This window comes from Takifugu flavidus, chromosome 9 (assembly GCF_003711565.1).
Source record: "Takifugu flavidus isolate HTHZ2018 chromosome 9, ASM371156v2, whole genome shotgun sequence".
Taxonomy (NCBI): domain Eukaryota; kingdom Metazoa; phylum Chordata; class Actinopteri; order Tetraodontiformes; family Tetraodontidae; genus Takifugu; species Takifugu flavidus.
In genome coordinates, this window is record NC_079528.1 from 2,431,653 (window position 1) to 2,441,732 (window position 10,080).

The following is a 10,080-nucleotide window of genomic DNA, read 5'->3' on the forward strand; positions in this document are numbered from 1 at the left end:
TTCAGCCATCCAGAAAAAAAGAATTGGTTCTTTGGAGAGTCTCCAAGCAAAAAAAAAAAAGTGATAAGCAGGACAATAAAAGGGGAATAGCCTCGGTGCAGCCTGTACTCAGCTAGCTTCAAAGAACAGCAAGTCAACAGACCAGATGCTGCTGCAGCCATGACTTGCATTAGCAACTGATGTCAACAAATTGTGATCTATATCAGTCATTATAAACGCCGGACAGGACGTGGGTGGTGCAGGAGCCGCAGGAGCCAGAGCTCGTTGTCTGGGTGGGGGTGCAGGCGACAAGGAGGTGGTGGTGGTGTGTGTGTGGGGGGGGATCGCTGCAGACTTTGGAAGAAGCAGAGTTTCCTGGAAATGCAGAGGAGTAGGGAGGAGGACGGAGGGGAAGCAAATAACATAATTGAGAAGGTGGTTGTTTGGATAGTGCTGAGAGAAATACAAAAGACATAAGTAGGATGAAATAACATCATTATCATTTTTAGTATGAATTATGGTTCCCAAAATGGATACTGATCTGTGTTGGCAAAAATACACAAAGCTCAAAAATGTGGACTGGAACCCTATAAAAATGCAAATATTGCTCAATTGGCATGTCCACTCCACTCCCGATCGTTGCTTAATTTTTCAATGATTCTCAACTGTGTCCTCCTGTGATCCTCCAACACTTCCCACTGGCTGGTAATAGAAGAAACGCTGGAATTTAAAAATAGACGGGCTCTGAAGTTGTTCCAGGAAGGAAGTTCTGTAATTAAGGCTTTTTGTCAAACTCTCCAGCCTTTGAGTCTTAGGTGTAAGACTGAGGTTCAGCTTTTGTTAAAAGTAAATGTGTAACGATTCCACAGAATAATGAACACTCCTGTTTGCCCTTGTTATCACTTCTGCAGGGTTCTGCAGGTTGGGTATTTTCTTAAAGGAACACATCATGTGAAAAATAAATCATGCAAACATCAAATAACTGCAGCTTTTTGATTTCAGAATCATTATTTTAATCTTAATATTCATTTCTTTAAGTAGAAGTCCAGGGGAAAACACTTTTAAACTCTCCATTTGCTTCACCGTTTGCCACCTTGTGCAATTTTCTGGTTGTTGAAGAGAGGTTATCTGGGTTATTTATTCTCTTTCTATCAGCTCGAACAGTCTGGCAATTCTGCTCTGACCTCTGGCATGTTCTTCCAGAGGACTGAACATTTTCCTCTTTTCAAGAATATTCTCGGTAAACATCAGCAATGGTTACTGGAAAATCAGTCCAATACATTTGGCCCTTACATTTCCGTTCTCCCGCTGTTCTGTTGTCGGGTTTGAACTCCGACCATTTGACAAGTGAATGAAGTGCTTTTTTGTGTTGGCAATGATGCAATGGGAGAACCAATCAAGCTTGTCCTGTTTACCTCCTCCATACAGAATAACTGATTACGTGACAGCGAGTCCTCCAAGCATCGCAACAATATGAATCGTCGTGTGGAGGTGGCATCAACAGAGTCGCTTCCTGCATTAGGACACCTCTGATCAGAAAGCATTCCATTTCTATTGTGACCAGGAAAGACCAATGTATGTTTTCAGTTGCCCACATGTTTGCAGTTGGGAACTTTAGAACACGCAGGTTGTTGGTGGTGGGTGTTTTAGGAAGTTTTAAGAACAAATACTCTCTGTTTTCTTATTTCCTTTTTCAACATGGTGGCAACTGAGGTAGAAACCAAATGCAGACAGGAGCGGCTGTAGGAAGTAAGAGGACCCTGTATGTGTGAGCGATGGAGGGATGGTTTCCATCAGAACTGACGTCTTGTTAAAAGGATGACCGTCTCACGACAATACAATATATAAAAAAATTAATGAGATTAGTGGCACATTTTCAAACGGATGCTAAAGGATTTGTCCCGCTTGGCCTCTGCATGCTGCACGCTGTTGCCTTACAGCAAGAAGGTCATGTCTTTGATGGCCGGGGGCTTTTCTGTCTGGAGCTCACATGTTCTCCCTGTGCCAGTGTGGAATTCCTCCAGGTACTCCAGCTTCATCCCACAGTCCGGAAACATGCATCTGTGGGAATGTGTGGCTTGGATAGTCCTCATCACCCCACAAACCCATTAAGGGAAAAGTGGTAGAAGATGGATGGATGGATGGATGGATGGATGGATGGATGGATGGAGATGGAGGATGGATGGATGGATGGATGGATGGATGGATGGATGGGCAGGCGGAAGGGTGGATGGATGGATGGATGGATGGATGGATGGATGGATGGATGGATGGATGGATGGATGGATGGATGCCATTTTCCTACAGTATGCCCCCAGTACTGGCTCTATTTCCTTTTTTTTATCAGGGGGTGTATTTCCATTGCGAATGGTGCTAGGTGGAGTCGGCTGTGGTGGGGAAATGCATCGCCAGAGATCTGTGGGTTTACAAAGCTTGGGAATTTACCTTGGAACTCAATATGTGGATTTACGGTGTTTACAGAGTGGAGAACGAAAGTGAGGTCTAAGCACAAGGGCTCACAAGAGATGTGTGTGGAGACACATGCGAAGACAAACTGAAAAGCTTTTTGTTTCCTGTTTTATCAGATCCCTCCAATAGACGTTAGAGAGAACGTACACATCCAGCATGCTGGTCCGGTTTGATCCGCTCTCAGAGGAGCCACACAGCCTTCGTGTCGCAAAGTCAAAAACCTATTTGTGATTATTTACACCAGTGAGTGTGGGGGGGCACGGCAGTTATCCGTGTTAATGGACGCAGCATTAATGTGCTGTTTTCATTAATCCAAAACACCTCGGTACTTTGCATTCACAATTTGTTTGACCTCTGCCAAACAGGAAAATAAGCGACTGTTACGGATAATGTGTCCCACCCTGAAGCCAAAACTGTTTAAAAGCTTCTTGGATTTATGGCTTTGGTCATTCCCGGTCATACAGGTGCTCTGTGTACATTGCTGTAAACATAATTGTTCCATGATTCAGACTCCTGATCGTGATTACATGGTACAGGATGTGTGGACACTTTGTGGAAGCATGATTTAAATGCACTATAACTCACATTAGTAAAGGAAAAACAATGTTTCAGCTGTGACATTTATTATGACCTTTACATTAACCTGAAAATAAATTACAAAGTTGTTATTGCAATCCCTTCCGCCCATCATACTTATAAAAAGCCTTTTCTCTGCAGAAATATGCGTGTAGGTCTGTTGCCTCCACAGCAGCCATTATCGGGATTTGATAGCAAGTACAATTTAAATGTGGACTTTTATTTATTTATTTTCTTTTTAAAAGAGTTATATGTCATATTTAAATACTTCAAGCAGAAATGTGAGGAGTTGACCCCAAAACCATCAGCAGCACTTTCAAATACTGACCCAACAATTACGCACCCAAAAAATCCTGCACTTAATGAATTGAAAACATTTTTTTTCCCTCTGACCCTGTGTTGCCATGGTTACGAAAAGCCTGCTTTTGCATCCAAAGTGATTCTGGTGTTAAAGTTGGCGCGACTGGTGGAATGTAAATGTTCTTTAAACTCCTGTCTTGCAGGAAGTTTTGAAATGGCCACAAAACCAAGAATTATAAAACAATACGCAGATTTGGAGCCATCTTCTGTCAGAATCTATTGAATTGAAAGGCACAATGAACCCTCTGAGCAGCCATCCATTGAATATCCCTGCCAGTGTGCATCTTAATTACAGTATTTATATATAATGAATGTAATACCACGAACACAAGATGAGACTATATTAGTGATCGCATTTACTCCCCATAGTGAGGCACTAACCATATAGAATCCGTATATGTTCGACCGGTTGATTGCAGAGCTGTGCGACGACTGTCGTCAGGTTGGTGAGCTTTATATTTTTGCCAACAGGTGAGCATTATCATCCCACTGGCCTTTAATAAGCGTGTTGTGTTTGCGTAGATGCTGCGGGTCTGAGCTGGGGGCCGGGCTCCATTCATCTTAGATGAAGTGCCTGCAGAGATACCGCACCAATGATTACAGCACGCGGCCGGAGACACCACAGCAGTGTCAAGAGTAGAGAAATGTCAAATGTAAACATGCACACGCTCTTAGGATTTAAATGGCACCAATATTAATAGATGCCTTTGACCTCACTGCAATCTCTTAATGGCAGATTTAATGACCCCCTCAGGGCAGCCGGCAACAGGAGAGAAGGAGAATGCAACCGTTGTTTTTATAACCAGTGAAAAAGATCTGGAGATGCCAACGCAAGCGATTCCAGCCGAGGATTTCTGCCTCTAAACCATCATTTCACAGCCGGGGCGCGCGCATGGTTGATTCCCAAAGTAGCGGAGGCAGGTATTGATTTGCTGAGGATAAGGAGGATAAGAGTATATGACTATAGGGAGGAAAATAATACTTCTTGAAAGGGTGAAAAGAGTGTTAACCATCAACACACAGGGAGGGATTCTTTTCCAGCACTGTTTAAAGAGCTTTTATGTGGTTGTGGAGGAGATGCAGAGTTTTCTCAGGGCGATATCGAAAGGCTGTGCCGCTAAAAAGGCATAGGGAGATCATAGATAGATCGCATAGATCGCCTGTAAGTTCTCTTTACAGGAAGCGCTGGAGATGAAGCTCCGGCTTCAGTGTCGGGTTTTAGTCTAAAAGGCTACATAGAATGAAGAGGTTTCACCCTGCCTATTTTCTAATTATTGATGTTGACGATGAATATTTCATAGGTGGTGTGTTGTTTAAGTGCATTATCAGGACTTCAGTGTAATGGGATATCTGCCTGAGGAAGTGGTGGAAGGCAGGTCTGTTACTGTGTGGGTGGGATTCCCACCTGGATGTTTAATGGCCTGATGGCTACAGAAAAATGCTGATGAATAGCTTTTGTTTGCAAAATTAATTCCAACAATACAATTATGGCGGCGTCATTACGATAAGTCATCTCCACTGACACACGCACGCAAAATACTGAGCAAACACATTTAATATTCATCAGCTGCTCTCAACTGAGTCAATGAAGTGGAAAAGAAAGAACAGAGATGCTGACTTTATTTACATTTGTTTAAATTAAGTAGAACATTTATTTCGCTGTCCCTCGCACTCTTCAGCGCTTCTTTTTATTTATCATTTAGGCAGAGTGGCTGATGTGGTGGGCACCTCAGGACACAGTTAATGGTGCTGGTGTAAGCCGACTGAACCCTCGCCGTAAATCACGCCGCCTCTTCCGCTTCCTGAACAAACAGAAAGCCGACACACCTTCCCTGCATGAAAAACTTTGAAACCAAATCAAAGACTCAAACAAAGGGCTGCAGCTCCATTTTACTTCATTTTCTATTTTTCCGTACCAGAGAGGTAAAAGCCTTTGTATTGGGATTTCTGCCCGAGTCCAGTTCATCTATCTTTAATCGTCCTTTCTTTTATTCTAAGTTAACGGCTGCTTTCACCGTGTATTATTAGGTCAGCAGGAAGCTTTTGTTTTCATCAGTTTCCTTATAAAGCCAACAGCTAGAGCAACAAATGGGAATCTCTTTGTTTAGATCTTGTGACTTTATTACAAATGAGCCATATTTGTTGCAAAACACCCGCTTCCATTATTAATCCGTAGGTGTTACTGTGGCCTGGACTGTAGCTGTAGCACAAGACAGGTGGTAAACAAGTATTTCTGGACATCTTTCAGACACCACAGTCAAAGCGTGCGCATCACAGGAGACATTAATCAAGATAGATACATTCATTATAAGTTCATTAAGCAGATGTTAATTGTTCTTCATCACAAACCACTGATTTACTCTTCTGTGGGTGTTTGTTGTTTTCTGACCTGTGAGGCCTTAATATTTGTTGTCATTCTATGTTACTCAAGATTGTATTTATTGTTATATGCGGAGTAATTGCCTCCAAACTCAAAGTTGCCTCAGGGACAGAAAACAAATCAGGCGCATTAAGCATTAACTAAGTTCATCGTAACATGAGGGTGAGAAAACAAAATTCAGAAACAACATGGCAACAGAAACAGCCTCTGTAAAGCCTGGACTAGTACTCACTCTGATTTAAAGGGCTCAAAAACTCAAATATCAGATATGATTCACTTGGTGTCATTTAATGGCCTAAAGTAAACTTTCTAGGTTCTCCAAATGGGACCAAGATCACCACATAAACGGGATCTGATGAAAGCTGAACAAGCACCATCGACTCGGTCTCAAACATCACTTTGGGACGTTGCTGTGAGAAGCAAACGTCTGTTATTATCAGCATCAGCAGGCGTAACTAGTCCTCAGCCCATTAACTATTCTTGTAGGACACTTCCTGCAGTGTTCGGCTCAGATCACCAGCCCGGAAATAAATTCCGTGGCGGTTCAACCAGCGTCCTGGTCTGAGTTACATTTCCACTCGGCCACAGCTAGAGCCACTTGTCTAAATTTGTAACAGCTCTAAATTGCTGCTGCCATTCCTGGCTGATAGGTGGAACAACTTGAACTGGAACAGATCCAGGAGTGCAGGTCTGAGTCCGCTGGCGCCGGCTTTTCCAAGATAACTTACTGCTTATTTTCTCCCCCACTAAATCAACAGGAGAAACACTCTAAAGACAGCAATTACAGTGAATCTCCACCAAGGTACATGCACAACAACCTATCAAAAGAAGCTAAGAAGGAGCTAACTCAGTTTACTTCGTCCTGTTTCACCTTTCTCAGACCATGCTCCCTCCAAACTAGTTTCACCTTCCTTGCTAATGTTTTTCTCTTGCCAAAGTCATTTTAATGTCATTCTTGTTTACATTTAAGTCTTTTATTCATAATTGATCATGTACAGTTGTCAGCTTCCTTGCTAACATCTTTGTGCTTTCTCAGGAGATGTTGGTGTCTCACGGACAAGTGCGAGGCTTCCTTGTCCATCCAGCTGAGCATCTTTAACAGCATTCATCAAATTTTATTTCATGACTCCTCAGAATAGAATTCAAGAATTTGGATTGTTCATGATACAAAATGATCTTTATACTGCAGCTTGTGCATTGCAGGCATGAGAGAAGGTTCATGACAGTTATTCCAGATGGATCAAAATAGCTTTGCCCTCAGTGGACCTGTGAAGGTGAAAGTAAGAGGCTTTTGCTGGCTGCAAAATTGCAGTGGCAGTTGGGTGGACCACATATGGGCGCACTGTCGCCCTCATTCATTAACTTTTTTCCACTGTGCACCTGAAAGAACTATACACCATTCCACAGAGGTCTCTCAAGATTGTCACCTCTATAACTTTGACTATGAAGCAGTGGATCCCCCCCCCCCCCGCATCTCTTGGACTGTCATGCACGGACAGCAATTTTGCACTGGCTGCTGCTAATGTTGAGACCCAAATGATTGGTTCAAGCCTGGCACACACGTGCTGGCAACAAGGTCAAACAGCAGCTTTTTCCAGGCTGTGGTTGCTCGTGCCCACAGTTCAGATGCAAGAAGAAGCATATCCAGCTTTTGTGGAAGTTTCCTTATTTATGTCTTTGTGTTCTGATAAAGAATACTGTACATGAGGCACATGGTGGGCTTCAGGGAGCTGGAGCTCAGCCCAGCTGAAATGATGCATGCTGGGCCTCGGACACGAATGCAGGTCTGAAGGTTAATTGGTACCAGATGTTTATACTTGCAACTTTGTTAATCGAGTGAAATGATCAGTCTCCTGGAGTGATTGAACCAAACTGCAGTGAGCCCATATTTAAAGCGTAATTGCAGCCCGCAATTAATCACCGGGTTCAATTTTATGTACTTCAGTTTGATCTGGAATTGAAATCCAACTCAATTTGCATTATCCTATTCAGATTTCGCTCAGATTTGATGCTTTTGTCTTTGGCCCACGAATTCCAGCAGTCAGCAGAATTCTAGCTTCTCTGTTTTTAGCGAATGTGCCAAGGCTGACATCCCCACTGCAACACAATAAGCTCATTTTAATATCGATGCATACAATGGAACGGCGATACGTGGGGGTTTTTCTTTGTTTTGTTTGTTTTGAGGCAAAATCTGAGGCAAGAACAGGGGAAGAAAGGTCACATAAACCAAAGAGGAACCACAGTGGAGCTATGATGCATGACAGTGTTTACCTGTTTCAACTCTGAATGTAAAATAGAAACTTTGGAGAAGTTTGTTATGTTTAAAGTGCAATTCATGCTGTATCCCTGCAGCTCCATTTCCAGGGACAGCTCCACAGCTCTAACACAGTCTGAAGGAAGCTCTGGCTAAGAACAATATTTCAGCTATAGATCAGTCGTAAAGTTAACAGTATAGATAGTTGATCATTGCTGGTTGTTAATACTAGCCGGCGGAGGCCCATTAACGAGCTGGAGATACGGCTACATGCTTTAAACAGAGGAATAACTCTAATTTATGTGGGAAGATAAAAGACAACATGGATTAGAGGAAAATGATTAATTTTGAATTGTGCATGTGCAAGACCAACAAAAATTCAATTATAATCCTCCAGGCTATAATCGAGATGACAAACACACAACGTCTCACTGGAGATGGAGACAGAAATGAAGGGGACACATTAATAGGATCGAGGCGTTAGGCTGCTCAACAGTGGTGCTCCTGAAGATAATGAAGACCCGCTTTTTGTTCACGGGTGAAGCTGTAATTAAATTGTCTGGTAATGAGATTAAAAAATGTGACAAAAACATGTGAACAGATAAACGTTTGTGTCAATGTTTGCCGAAAAACTCCTTTTCCCTTTGTAACAGGTGTGCACGTGTGTCCTGCCTCGGCGTGGGACAGCACAGGTAATGAGATTAGGACAGATGATAATTATAAATCTTATAAAGAAGACGTTCATTTCTTATAACAGCAATAGGGGGGAAATGACATCAAAAATGCTACTATTTGCATTCTTTGTGCGGTCGTGGTGCTATGACATGCTTGAGCTGATGATAATTATGGCAGCATATGAGGTTTTTGCTTACTGAAGCTCGCACATCTACGTGCTTTGCTGTCCTTTTTTCTCCCTCTCTTATTTCCAGCAGACCCAAACCCCCGTTCCCTCACCTTCACCGTCATTGCTGTGCTTTCAACAACAGTTGTCGAAGCGTTGATTGTCAGTGGTTGCAGCGGTCCGTTTTATAGCCATTCTGACAGGGAAGGTCCCTGATCAGATCCTGATGATTTAAGACTCAGATCTGGTGAATATTCATGCACACGTTGGCATTCAGGATTATTCTGATCACAAATCAAAGATGGCCCTGAAGTGGAATGACAAGCATCAACATTTCTAATTAAATTATAAGTTATTCATCACATTGAAATCTTCTGATCTGGTTCCCTGCATTTCCTTGTGTATATACCATGTCAGTTATTTAAGTTTAGCTGATGATGGTCTGTATTTAGAAAACATCTGCATAGATTAATTCACGAGAAGCAATAATAGAACCATTCTGCAGGAAGGTTCCGGGTTCTGCCCCTGCCGTTTCTGCGTTGAGTTCCTCAGGGAGGAATTCCACCATTGAGAACGTGCACATTAGCTTGATTAGAGGCTCTGAATGGCTTTTGTTGAGAGTGTCAGGGATCGTCTGTGTCCTGTGACGGACTGGAGACCTGTCTGGAGTGTAGTCCTGCCATATGCCTGAACGCTCACTGGGAACGACTCCAGGCCCCGCTGTGACCCCACCCAGACATGGCCAGCTGTAAAAAAGATGGATAATAAATGGATATTAGATTCCTAGATGGATGTTGGAATTAGCATATTTATATCGATTTTAATGTTTCTGGTACACACCTCTGTATAATGTCATATGTGACTGTAATTGAATAAGATTTGATATGAGATACAACCTTCACTAGGCAACCATTTTATTAAGTGTATAGAAATATGCTTGATGATGTTCTCTTCAAGCAGACAGCTGCAACGTCTTTGTAAGAAAAACTTTTAAAAAAAAACAACTGATAAAATCTAACAGCTCCCAAATCTGAGCTGAGTTTGTTTGCCTGTCTTGTCCAGAGGGTTTGCTTTCACAGAAGCTTTCAATATGAGCTGTTATCAGCAGACGGATGTCTGCAGCATCTGTGTGTTTCATTGTGGTCTAAGTATTGATCGATATAAGCTTACAAAATATTGTGTGTGCACGTGCGTCTGTGCCCAAATGCTTCTGCAGGAAAA